Source organism: Cyanistes caeruleus, chromosome 5 (genome assembly GCF_971803275.1).
Source record: "Cyanistes caeruleus chromosome 5, bCyaCae1.hap1.1, whole genome shotgun sequence".
NCBI lineage: Eukaryota > Metazoa > Chordata > Aves > Passeriformes > Paridae > Cyanistes > Cyanistes caeruleus.
The window spans coordinates 14512293-14526132 of record NC_141705.1 but is presented as its reverse complement, the minus strand read 5'-3'; the positions used below and the strand labels follow the sequence as shown (position 1 = coordinate 14526132).

At 39.2% G+C, this 13840-nt stretch overlaps 1 protein-coding gene across 1 annotated transcript in view; it reads right to left on the bottom strand.

Annotated features, from left to right (window-relative positions):
* Positions 1-3269: 3269 nt before the first annotated feature.
* LOC111928180 (uncharacterized) overlaps positions 3270-13840 on the bottom strand; it is a 39608-nt gene continuing 29037 nt past the window's right edge. Inside the window, exons 3-4 of the mRNA XM_086889172.1 lie at positions 4742-5238; positions 3270-3636 (exon numbers count right to left, since the gene is read on the bottom strand). The gene's annotated coding sequence lies outside the window, so the exon portion shown is untranslated. The remainder of the gene's footprint in view (positions 3637-4741; positions 5239-13840) is intronic.

Below are 13840 nucleotides of genomic sequence, written 5' to 3'. Positions count from 1 at the left end.
AAGATGTTGTTTTTAATACGTCTTTTAGTTAAGACCATGTCTTGACATGAATTATTCCTAGCACAGTTTCTCACACACTGGTTCAGCAAGCAATCACCCACTACATCCATCATTTCTGTTGCTGTCTCACCATATGTCTCAGAGGGATGTAAGGGGGAATTTTCCTGTTAATCATTTTTTTTTGCATTTGGTATGCAAATCACTTAAAATTGAATGATGTGGCAATTTCAAGAAGTATTGTCTTAAGAAACACTGGAGTTTCAGCACTGAGCTAAGTTTGATAGTCCAGTGGATGATTTGTTTTCTTTTTTGCTTGCATCTTAACAAAATTTTACAGCTAGAAAAGATTCTCAGTATAATCTCTGGCCTATTTCCTCCTCAGAGATATACTTGCAAAAATTGGCTTTATATTATCTTAGTGAAAGGCTTCTGCTTGTAATATTTCAAACCTTCATCTGTCCTTGGCTGCCATAACATTCATCCATCTGACAAAATGGGGGGGAAAGAAAATGTCAGCCTCTGAGTGAATGCTCCTTTAAGTGAATTTGTTATCCAGGCGTGGAGGATGCTGCCACAGCCACGTGCATCCCGAGACTCCTGCGGGCACTGGGCAGTGCAGGGCACGGAGACTTCGGCTACATTCCATCCACAGGGCTCCTGCTCCCAGCAGCAACCTGCTCTCATCAGCTGGGAACCAAAACACACAACAGAGGCACTCTAGGTTGCTCCTGGTATCTCTGAAGATGCATATAATGAGATAAACAATGGTTTTTTAAGTTTCAGGTTCATTTCCTAAGCTCACAAAAAGCTCTGTGTACGGCTGCTCGATATTGGGAATTGTCCAGCCGTAAATGCACGTCAGTAAGGCACAGAAAGCTCAAATCTAGGAAATTAACCAGAGCTTGAATAAAACCTTTGCACAAAATCAGCAAGGTACTGAGACCTGAATTTCTCAGCTGTATAAGCAGTCAGGCCTCTTTTGGAATAAGACAGAGATGGGAAGGAACATTATTAATTTCTATCTGAGTTTTTTCTGAAAAGGTTGTGCTGTGCATAGACTACCAGGGAGTCTCTCAGGCTGCCTGCATTTTCATTCTCTGCAGGTAATAGCAGGGATGCACAGAAGTTATTGCCACCAACAATGGGTTTTGATTTCATACTTTGCAATTAAGACATATTTTAAAAGCAGCTCTTTGTTTTGTGGGATCAAAGGTCATCTTGGAGCTTAGCTTATGAGACACATAGAGCAGCTTACTGAGCATGTTTTCTTTCATCTTTCCATTCAGCAGGAAAAGCTTCACACTTCTGACAAGGGTTCCTCCTATGCAAAACGCTTATGTACAATCTAATTAAATAAAAAGTGGAAAGAGAGATCACAGGGTCAGATTTTTTTTATATACTTTCCAGTGATTTTTTTCACATAAAGTCATGCAAAGAGCCTGGTGGAGGGGTGGTATGTAGATTTCCTTCTGCCAGGTGGCTGTACAAAGTGCTAGAAAATGCAGCCATATATTTCTCCTAGTGCCTGACTAATCTTTTTACTTGTGAAGGTTTATCTGCACAGTGAAACAGCTTCAGTCAGAGAAACAACAGATACTTTTTGCTCCCTCAAACCCCACTCCAGCTCCTGTACCAGCATCATAGCTGTTGGGCGTTTTCTATGGGGAAAAGGTGAGAAATTTGGGATTGAACCTTTCCAGACAGGAAGGTGAGTTAACTAGTCAATTAATTAATTTTAAAATAAATAAATAAATAAATAAATAAATAAGCATTTAAAATCAGGCAGTGAGAGTGAAGAAAATTATTTCAAAATTACAGTTCCCAGTATATACGCTTTAGCTTTGCTGATTTTAGGCACTTACATTTTTTTTTTTTACAGGAGATCCTTACACTGTGTACTGAAAAAAAAGTCCCATTCATTCCTGAACAGAAGAGCTACAAATGCTGCATTCCCCACTATTCACAGAGAAATGGCTGTTTCTCAAGCTGCCAGGATACTATCAGTGACCAAATTTCTCAGCTGAGAATATTTCTGTTATTCAGAAACAGGAAGTCTTGTGATTGAGTGCCTGTGAGAGCCATTTTGTCCAGCATGAAGTAGCTCTTTGGAGCTGACTGTGCCACTGCATCCAGCAATTATTAAGGTATTTCCCTTGAACACTGATATTTTGAAGCTACATCTGAATGCTCCTGAGTCACAGTATGGAGCTCCAAACCTCTGCATCTTCATTAAAACATTACCATCTCTTTCACACAAAAAATGTTTGGTTCTTGAACAGCCACTCTCCACAGGCACTTGGCTGGGCCCTCCCTCCCACTGTGGTCACTGAGTCATAAACAGTCCTGTCAGGGAATTGTAGCCCAAAAACTGTTGACCCAAACTCCTGTGGGCCATGCTGGTATTTTGGTCCCTAAGTGTTTGCCTCTCAGGTGTAAGACAGGGAGGTACAGAGCAGCCTGAGGCAGTGGTGTTTTCTCCCATGGCACCCCATGCTAGACACAGGAGAAGGTTGTACCACAGAGCCAGAGAATCACAGATTTGTTTAGGTTGGAAAAGGCCTTTATCATCAGGTCCAACCATTAACCTGTTATTGCCATGTTCACCACTAAACCACAGTATCACAGAATCACAGAATTGCTGAGGTTGGAAAAGACCTCTGAGATCATCAAGCCCAACCATTAAGCCACCACTGCCAAGTCCATCACTTACCCACGTCCCCAAACACCACATACACACGCTTTTTGAACACTTTTGGGGATGGTGATTCCATCACTACCCCAGGCAGCCCATTTCAGTGCTTTGGCACCCTTTAAGTGAAGAAATGTATTCTAATATCCAGCCTAACCTGGCACAACTCGAGGCCATTTCCACCTGTCCAATTGTTGTTACATGGGAGAAAAGACCAACCTCCACCTATCTATAATAGGTACTCTTTCAGGTAGAGTGGAGAGCAGTAATGTCCCTCCCAAGTCTCCATTTATCCAGGCTAAACAACCCCCATCTTTCTCTTAGATCAGCTGGAAAATTGCTTTCTTCCATAAAAAAAATACGGTTCTTTTTATTTTACTGTTAGAATAGGGCCTGCAGATGTGACCCAAACCTTGATTCACCTCTTTCTAAAGGAACAAAGAACCAGATGTTCATGGAAAAGGCAGAATAGGCTTTGGCCAGGAATCTAGCTGAGGAAGACCTACAGAGGGCTCCATTTCACACTGCTCCCAAGGGGAAAGGACATTTCTTATTTAGCTGAAAAATAATGACCACTCTCTGAAAACCATATATTTTATTTTCTCTGGGTAACTCACAGACATTTTACAATGGCAATAAAGCTTTAATTTAAAGCACCAATGATGCAATCTTTCAAGAGGTAATGGTTGGTTTAGTCTCTGGCAGCTCTTTGGTCCAAATATCTTGGTCTTCACTTTTCATGGGCCATTAATGAAGAGATGAACTGCAGAAGAGAAACTTGATCCATTAAATCCATGCCATTAGTTCTTTTGTCCTCTTTGCCAATTGTATCCAGATCCAGGTAGTGACTGGAATTTTCCACAAACATCTATTGCGTGTTCCATTTTTCTTTACTCTTTGGATAGTTTTTATTTTGGTCTAAGTATAACTTTTGTCTACAACATCTCCTGCATGGAAAGAAAACTTGATATGAATACTGATATTTTATTGAATCATTTTATTCCTCAAAAAAACTATGTCTCTGCATAACTCTTGATCTGGAATGTATTGTTTTGTTGCCTAAAGAAACATTAATCATGAATTCAAGAAAGACAGGGGAACAGAAATAACAAAGATAAAACTGAAACAAGAAATGAATAAAACATTGGAAAGATGTAAATAAATTCACCAAATATGCCTGTTAAATCCAAAGAATATGAGTGATTTTATACACATAATGGCTTACATGCTAAAGTAAAATGTTTCTGATCGTGACTGTTGTAGTCTGTTTTGATAGCTCAAGATATTCCAATGTCTGACACATCTGAAACAATGAAGTAATTTTCCTTTCAAAGTAAAAAGAAGTATCAGATATCTAAATAGAACAAGAAATAAAGTTTTTCTAGCAAAAAACTCTACTGAAAATTTTGAGTAATTTTTCTCAAATAAAGATAATGAAACCAGATTTTCTTTCATTCTAAAAAATGCTATGAACATATTTAGCATGAATAGATATAATTTTTCAATCTCTTTGCTAGGAAAGTTTTTTTCTTTGAAATATGAATTCAGAAAATTCTCAACCATTTAAGTTTCTGAAATCCTAAAAGGCAATAACTTTTACTTGGTGCCAATGATTCTGTGATAGGTATTGTGCCATGTATAATATTGTATGTGTTTCTGATGCATGCTTATCACCTTAGAACTTGAAAGTTAATTAAAATGTTATGGAAAGATAAAAATTGACTTCCAAATACAATGGAAAACACAAAAAGATACAGACATGGTCAAATCAAACATTCAAAAGCATCTGCTGTAAGGTAGGGAAGGAAGAACAGGGCTCATTTTGTCTTCTGGTGCCTCTTCTGTATCTACACATGGGTGAGAGTTTTGGCATCAGGTCCTTAAGTCTGTCAGGTTTGTCACAAATCTAAGGGATCTAGCACTGTTACCCAGCATGGAGGAGTTCAGAAAATGTCCACCACAAAAAAAATGCTTCCAAAGTTAAGAAAAAGAAAGAGAAGGGAATTACAAAAGCAGTGAAAATGCTACACAAAGGATTTACCCACTCATTACCTGTGTCACTTGTAGAGGATTTGGATGAATTTTAGATATAGGGAGTCAACTCTTCTGACAGTGTATACAATAAGGGCTGCACAAACAGGCACAATCTCCATTCAAATACAAGGAACTTCTTATTTTCTTACATTACACAGCAGCACCAGAGGCACAGAATGTCTCAGTTTGCTGCACAGCCTGCCTGCTTCCATGCTTCATCCAGCACTCTGCAGGAAACTGAGCGCACAGTCTTCTTCAGCATATGGATGAGCTGCTTCTTAGGGGCTGCTAACATATCCACGGTTAAGTCAGGATGCCAACCAAAACAACAATACATAGTTTTTGAAATTAAAAGGAAAAAAAAATTCCAGCTTAAATAAATCTTAAATTATGCATTTTTCCTGTCATTTAGTGCTAAATTTCATGTAAATAGCTTCTAGTGTTCATCGCTCTCTCTTTTCTTTCTTCTGTACAAAGACATGAGTAACTCACATGCTTTGCAATGTAGTACTGACCTGTAAAAAACACAAAAAGAACGTATTTAACAGAAAGGAGAGAAGCACTAAAGGAATGAATAATTATTTTGTTTGTCTCTCAAAATATGCACATACACAAATAAACACCCACACAGCTTTCCATGCTGTTTTACTAAAACAAATCTTCAGACCCCCAGCAACAAACAGCCAGTCACTTATTAGTAGGAATCCAAATAGATATTACAGAGCCTGACTCCTTGTGCTTTTGAGATGTAAATATCAAAATTGCTTTTTGAAGAAGTAAAATGGAAAAGCAGTTAAAGTTCAGGATTCAATTTTTTCCTCTTCTTTTGATAAATGCATTTACATTTTAATTTTCAGTGTTTTCAATTTTCATCAGTGAAAAGCTGTATCCCTGGATGAAAAGCACAATAATAAAATGTTCTCCACTCCATAATTTTCTTGTAATTCACAGAAATGATCTGAGGGCATATAGCTCACGACAATATATATTATAGCATTCAGTGCAGAGAACTCAATTGTTAGGGCTGCAATTTCAAATATATGTATATTAATGAACTGGCTGTGGCTTCATTTTAAATTCCTAAAGACTTTTTTGCTGACATAGAATCATCACGGCTGTAATCTTAGAAATCTGCAAAGATTGTCAGAACAGTGCATGTTATTTCATTTATTCAATCAATACAAGTGTCAATGCCAATTATGCTGCAGAAATCCATATAATAGTCCTATTTTTTTAAGTCCATATGGCACCATAGATCACAAGAGGAACAGAACAATGTGACATGCCACATCTTACATAATTTTGGCAGAGCAGCTTTCCTTTATTTATAAGAACATGCTACAAATCTTGTTCTGCTTTTATTGCAATCAGTTCCCTTTCTGCCTCAAAGTGATAAAGTGGATTTTGCTAATCTAAAACAAATCAAAAGTCCAAACAAACACTGGAAACATTATTGGTCTTTATCTATAGCTTGGGACAGTTTTTAGTTACACATCTTAACTACTCTGGCTACTAGAAACCGCAGAAAAAACTTGTAACTTGCTGAACATACAACAGCATCTACAGTTAACAACTGCTCACTATGGTACCCATTATAAAATGCAAGATTGGTGTGCAGAGCTATAAAAAACATACAGACTCTATTCTCAAAAAAACCCTGGTACATCAATAATAACATCAGTTGAGAAACCAGAGGATAACTTGAAATACGTAGGAGGTCAGCAAAAGCCTGGAAGATAAAGCTCAGAAGAGAGGCTGAAAAGCAGCACAGAACGAAGACTGCATTCAGCACAGTGCCAGAGAATAGAGACAGGCTGAAAGCAATCACTGGGGAGCCTGCGATTCCATCTCTGCACAGAGACCATGCTGCCACAGGGAAGTGTCCCTCTGCCCATGCTAAGGGAGCCCGGGGAGCTGTCTGGAGGCTTGTTCTTTGGGCAAACTGCACTCTTCTTTACTGCAGATGCTGCAGGCTTTCTTCTGCTTGCAGCAGACACCTTGGCCTGCTCGCATTCAATTCTTTTTCCTTTATAAAGCTTTTTTTCTTTCTGCCTAGGTTTGTAGAAGCTCCCACGAGCTCTCTTTGCACCTACTTTATGTTTTCTGATCAGGTTTAATTTCTCAGGTTTGGTCAGAATTCTCTCCACATGGCTTTCAGGTTTGTTTTCCTCCTTCAGTGCAGACTAAGATGGACCTATAGCCCTCCCTTCTTCAGCTCTGGTGCTGCTGAAGGCACTTCCCGTAGGCATCCTCCGCAGCTCCACATGATCCCAGCCAGGGAGCAGAGTCTCTTTGAGAGCAGGAGGTAAACAAGCCTGGTCTTAGCAAGACTGGGAGCTAGCTGCTTTCTGGAAACACTTCTAAGGATAAGCATCAGGAAGATCTATTTAAGCTAAAAGTTAGAATTTGCATTAATGCCATGATTGTAAGGGAGGCACAAACCACATCACACTGGAAACAAACACACACACAATAAAAAGCTGGTTTAGGAGTCTAATTTCTTTTAAGGGAAATGCCAATAAATATGAGAATAATATTATGTAACATAATGCTTGCTTGCTCAAATCTGGAGTATCTCCTGACACAACTGATATCATTTCAAACATGAAAAATACATAAGCAGCAAAGTACTTTAAAACTAGGAGAGGGCATATTCACTTCCACCATAATTTTTCCTCATTATATTGGCACAATTATATGCATTATTCTAAATATATGTGAATTTATTGGCATAGTGATGTAGTCAATATTATTTTCTTATGAAAGGGTCTAATGAACCAGTTGAAATCTGAGTATTTTAGTGCAACTGGATACACTGCACTTGTTCACTCACAAGATCATGTCCTTCACATTTTTAGAAACTTAGTCAAGACTGTTGTGTTCACTCATCCTAAATTTATTTGACCTTAATCCATGCTTGATGATGCAGTGAGAAAGCCAAAAGGGACATAGCAGACATAATAAGAGATGTGCCTCACGGCAGGGAGCAGTTTATTCTAATGATTATTTATAAACCCTTTTAGTTCCCCAAGACGTGCTTTAGCAGTTGATTATAGTTTTCTTCAGCATTTTAGAAGCTGTTCTTAATAATGCAGCAGATTTTTCTAGCTGGTAGAATTGTGCTTCTGATTACTTTTACATCTGTTGCAATACTAAGAGGAGATACTTGTCCCTAGTCACAGCCTGTATAGCCAAAGAAAGGGAACTTTGCTGCTGAACACCTACCCCTACAACAAGAAAGCAGTAGAGTGGCTTTCTAAGTTAAAACTCCCTTTGATTTCTCCAGATAATTTTTTTTCCCAAGTTTAGGCTGCAGGGCTTGGCTGTGAGTTTGCAAGTGCCAAAGAGCTGAACTGAGTTTTACTACTCCATTACTCATGTGTCTCTATTTTTCCCCAAACTCTTTATATAGCTGCCACAGTTCCTCTGCACCTTGCAAGAGATGGATGAGCCAAGAAACACCTTTTTAGCAATATCTGTAGCACTTGCCAAGTGCCAAGTCATCTATTTTACCTAGGATATAAGCAGTAGCTCTGTGTGCTAGACTGCAGGCCAACTGTCCTGTAAATAAATCCTGGTCTCTCCAAGTTGACCCTCTGCACACATTTAAACACTTCATCCTTCAGAACTCGAGGCTGCTCTGGGATGCACAGCAGCTACTGAAGGAGTTTGCAGCCACAGAGAGCCCTGCAATAAGCTTCTGGGGTATTCAGCAGAGACAGCTTCCCAAAAGAGTTCCTTACCAAAGCCAAGGTTAGAATCTGGCCACTTCAGCCTGTGACCTGCTGCTCTCTCCTCCTGCCCGGGTTTGACTCTGGGATTACAAAATTTGAAGTTTCCCTGAGCATCCTTCTCAGTAGGTATCCACAATGGACAAGGAATTCACAGTAAAGTAGAGAGAAAAAGAGAAATAAACACTGTGATAAGCCAGGGCTTCCTGTTACCTGTATATTGTACACTCCACTATAAATGTTTGGTATAGTTGTTTCCTAGGAACTATTAATTTATTTGCAAGCTGCTTCTACCACAAAATGGCTGATTGTTCCTATTCATAGGCAGGGCTGATGTACCTTTCTGCTGAAGCAACTTTCATGGAAAACAGAGATTTAAACAACTGCAAAAAATACCTTCTTTACATAAAGACACAACCACTAACAGTAGCCTCCCTTACTCTAGTGCAGAATTGTAGATTTTAGGCAGAAGCCTGAAAAAAATCTATGGGTGAGGAGGGGAAAATCACTGCATCCTTTCAGGATAACTTTTTGTTCTTGCAGCACCTACTTCTCAATGGGCTGGATCCTGCAGGACAACAGCAGTAGCTGTGGATTCTGCCCATCCAACAAGGTGACATAAACTGTGTCATGCTGACAAGTGATCCCACACAAGTGGTGTAACCACTACATGCACAAAGACACTTCAACTTGAAAAATTCTAAAAAAACAATGGGGCATTTTGTAGTGTTGTTTCATTGGTGGCCATGCAGTGTCAGGGGGATTAAGCCCACTCCCTCTTCTGCAGCTATCCCTTATCCCTTCTTCCCATTTAAGCGTAGGCACAGAAACTCCTCTCAGCTACGGGCAGTCTCCTCAATCCACAGCCTGCACAGGCACCTCAGCACACCCAAGCTGTGAATGCCTGCCCTCCCCATCACTTTCTGCAGCTTGCAGTACCATGCCCTGGCTTATCCCAGGCACAAAGAAAAAAAAAAAAAAAAAACCAAAAAAAAAAAAACCTCAGCGTGCACTTTAGTTTTCTTAGTTTGTAGCTGCTGGCTTTGGTGGGCTTTTCTGCTTGCAGCTGAGCTGACTTTCACAGCAAATAGCATAGATTAAGTTCTGTGCACTGAGCAGGGATTTCTCATTTCATACATCATTTATAACTTTCTGCAGTGATTCCACATAGTCAGTATCTCTACATAACACAAAGATGAGAAGGATGGAAAATATAGCTGAAAAAGTGACAAACCTGCAAATTGCATTTATGTAGAATTCTGTTGCCACAAAGCTTCTACAGCAATTTTATGGAAACCTAGTAAATTCAGTATAACTAAATTTGCAGTTTAGGAAAGTTATGCATTTATGGATTTCAGTACAGTGCCATATTACAGCTTAGCAGAGATGATAAATATCTCTCACACAAAATGGAAATTAAATCTGCTGTTCTATTTTGTCAGATCAGGTCTTTGCCTATGGTACATTGGGCATAGATTTCACTGTTCCTTCCTTGCAGTAGTGAAAAATCACACAAACAAAACCCACTTTTGCAAAGGTTGCAAACACTAATTACATCCTGTTGTCCTATAACTGGCAAGTGATGTCTTTTTTCATTTTTTATTTCCCTAGGTTATTTCATCCATCATTCATTGCCAGAATATGAACAGAGGCCACTACAGAATACCACATTTTGGTGACATCCAGATTCCAGTGAAGTAAACAGCAAAAATCCCACAAGTTTTATTAGAGCCACATACTGCTCCTTTGTACTAAGTTCTTGTTTTTGTAGTCGGAGCCAGTTGCCAAAATGCTGGTCCTGATCCCAGTTTCATAGCTGGATAATCAGGATTTACTACAACCTAAATCGTGAAGTCAGAATGGTGCGAATGAGAGAACTGGGGCCATCTGCTGTGAATTTCCAGATATCAAAAAGTAACCAAAGAAGGGAGAGATTTTCTTACCAGCCTTCAACTAATGGCAAAAGTTTACAAAGAAAGTCCTATCGTGCCTGTCACCCATATTTAACTGTATCTTAAGTCAATAGGAAATAACATCAGTAGGATACACGCACTCACAAACACATACGTATGAAAACATAAAATTGAATTCAGGTTGAAATGCTTTTCATTTCAGTACAGCATATTGCCATCAGATAAAGAAAAAATACATATTATTCTCTGTCTAGTTCTTCCAAAGGAAATAATACCAAAGGTTTAAGAACATGCATTGGCTCCCTTCCTGATAGGATTTAAAATGTTCTTTTCCAATGTAAGTGCAAAACCAAACATTAAGGCTGAAAATCAAGCACACTAGTCACGCACATTCAAAACTGCTTGAAAAGACTGGACCTGCTGCAGCCTGTGGCACAACTCCCACTGACTTCCATGGGGCCAGAATTCCACCCAGTTCCTAGGAGAACATTAAATTGGCCACATTATGCATCTCATTTAATGGACTGCGTTAGCAGGCATGATTTATTAAGATTCACATTCAATAAAGAAATCAACTGCATTGTGGAAAGTATTTAAATCAATGCATCTATTAGACCATACCTCTAAATTAAGGTAGAATTCAAAATCCTTCTTTTGGTACTGCCTGACTTCTCACTTTCCAAAGAAGTATTGCAGTAAGGGAATTCTGAACTTGATTTCCCAGTTTTCCCATGGCAGAACAAGGGTGTCATCTACCACATGAGTTTTATCAAAAATTCTTAAAAAAACAAAAGGCAAAAACCCTTCAAATCACACTATGCTACAGCACAAAATGTACAGAGCCATGAGTAAATGATTTAGCTCTTTTTTTTTTTTTTCAAACTAATTCCCTGCTTATTTTTAACCCAATTACAAGTCTGTTGGCTGCCAGTAAAATTTGGATCCAAATATTTCTGCTAACCTAGTGGAATTGTTTGGATAGTACAGTCAAAATTTCTAACATCTTAATCAGGTTGCTTTCTGACTTTTTTAATAACAAAAGTAATTTGGTACATTAAAACTGTAATTCTTGAAAGTCCAAGACAAACATCATAATAAAATACCAATTTCTTTAGGGAAAATTCTACTATAAAAAAGAAACCAAGAGGGTTTTATTGAAATTACTTCCAAAACCTATAAAAATTAACAGATTAATCCACTTTCCATAAGTTTTGCTGCATCTTGGGTAGTTTTATAGGAGGACTGGAATTACAGTTTCTGTTATGCGACCACAACACCTTCTAAAATGTTATGAATGTCCTGTCACTTCAGTGTGGCCAGAACAGACAAACCTCAGCAGCTCAGTAAGCACAGGGCTGAGTGGCCATGTCCTGCAGGTCAGTGCTCCCCTGTGGCCCTGCAAGAGCTGCCCAAGGACTGGCTGGTACCAGCACCCTTTGTGCTACAGACAGGAGGAGAACACAGCTGAAGCAGAGCACCAGGGCATCACTTCAGGTGCATTCAGGGGCTCTCACAAGAGGAGATGCACAGCACAGGACTTGGGGCATGAGGGCACCCTCTCTGCCCCAAAAATAGCAGACCCTGAGCATGTGGAAAGCATGCATGGAACAACCATAAAGACTGACATTAACTTTCAAGAGTAAATGACTGCCACCCCCAACCAGTCCCAAACTAAATATTTTCAGGTAAATCCATCCTGAAAGTGAAGAAAGTCTGACCACTGCAGGCAACTGACAGAAACTCTAAATAATGAGATTTTGTTATAGGCATTTCTTAATGCAGAACAGCAGTAGCATTGAATATACTGGGACAATGCAAGGGCTTTTATTCTCTTTCCGTGAAAGAAAATAAATAGGAAACTTCATATATTCATTGGCTTCAAAACCAAAGAAAAATAATCACAACCATACAGAAAAACCCATTGCAAAGCTAGTTGTATAACTTCTTTTGAGTGCTTGATTAAATATATTCCTAAAAGACGTACTTTACTTTTGCCATAAACACATCAAGACATGCCAAATTTACCACATTCCTTGATAAATTATTCATTTTCTCCCTGAAAAAAAACACATCTTCTTTCAGGATTCATTTTATGAATCCTGAAAATGCTAGCAGCCATCTTGCTATGCCTTTCTCAGCAAGACTGGAAAATCCTCAGCAAGAGCTTTGGTGAAGAGCCATGTGGCATCTTTGTTATGCCTTAAGCACCCCTCCTTCAAGGCAATCTCTCACCTTCACTTTGATAGGAACTGAACTTATTTGCAGCCCTTCTTTGTTCCCCAGCCCTTGTGGCCCTGCCCTTTATATCATAATCCTCCCTTGTATATGCTCTCTTACTTGTGCTGCAAACTTCATGAACCAGGAATCTCCCAAACACATCATTAGTATCCTTTGACCAGTAAAACTCTCATGGAAACTCAGCTGTTAGCCACTGAAATATTATCTTCTGCTGTGTCTCCCCTGCCCTCCAAAGTGGGATGAGAACATGAAACTTTTGTAGCAGTTTCAGTACTGGGTATGGTATTGTTCTAAACCTCATTCTGTGAGCTCTTGGTGCCCTGGAACTCCCCTTGAAGTATCTTGGGAGATACAAACCATCACTGTAACTGGTTAGATTCCATCCTCCTTTCCTTTTCCATGCTTCCTACCAGCATAGTGTTGGTGAGGTTTGGCCATGAGGCTGGACAGGTACTGCCCTTCCCTTACCCATCTCCCTGCAATTCCCAATGGCTTTATCCAGACACAAATATTGTGCCTTACACTCTAACTTCTTTTAAAATCTTTTAAAAATCTAATTGTTTCTTTCTTTTTTTCACAGTGAAAAGAGAATACAGTTTATTAGTTGGATCCTGTGGGGTTTTCTCAATATTACTGGAAGAAGCCAATATTTTGCTGACTAAAGGAAATTTATAAACAGCCAATTTCTAAATTAAACAGATGGCTTGTTAAAAATGAGCAGTCACTTCTTTGGCACACAAAACCAGTTTTAATTCTTTTTGTATTATAATATTACTGGTTTTGTTTATGTTAGAAGTAAGAAGAGTGACAGTTATCATAGTCCCACCATGTTAAGCAACAAATAAAAAAATAAATTGTGTGGGTTTGTTACAAATTGCCAATATCCTGTTACTTTTACTTATATGTATGTATGAATTTGGTTTATTGGAAAAGTTTCTGGTGATGGAAGGGGAGGGCATCTCTGTGAAGCTGCTGGAAGATTTCCCTGTGTCCAACAGAGTCGATGCCAGCTGACTCTAAGATGGACCCACCACTGGCCCAGTCAGAGATGGGGATAGCACCTCTGGGATAACATTTTTAAGAAGAAAATAAAGTTATCCTGCAGAAGTAATTGCAGCCAGAAAAGAGAGGAGTGAGAATATGTGAGAGGAACAGCCCTGCAGACACCAAGGTCAGCGCAAGAGGAGAGGCAGGAGGAGCAGAGGTTCCCCTGCAGCCCACAGTGAGGTAGTTGT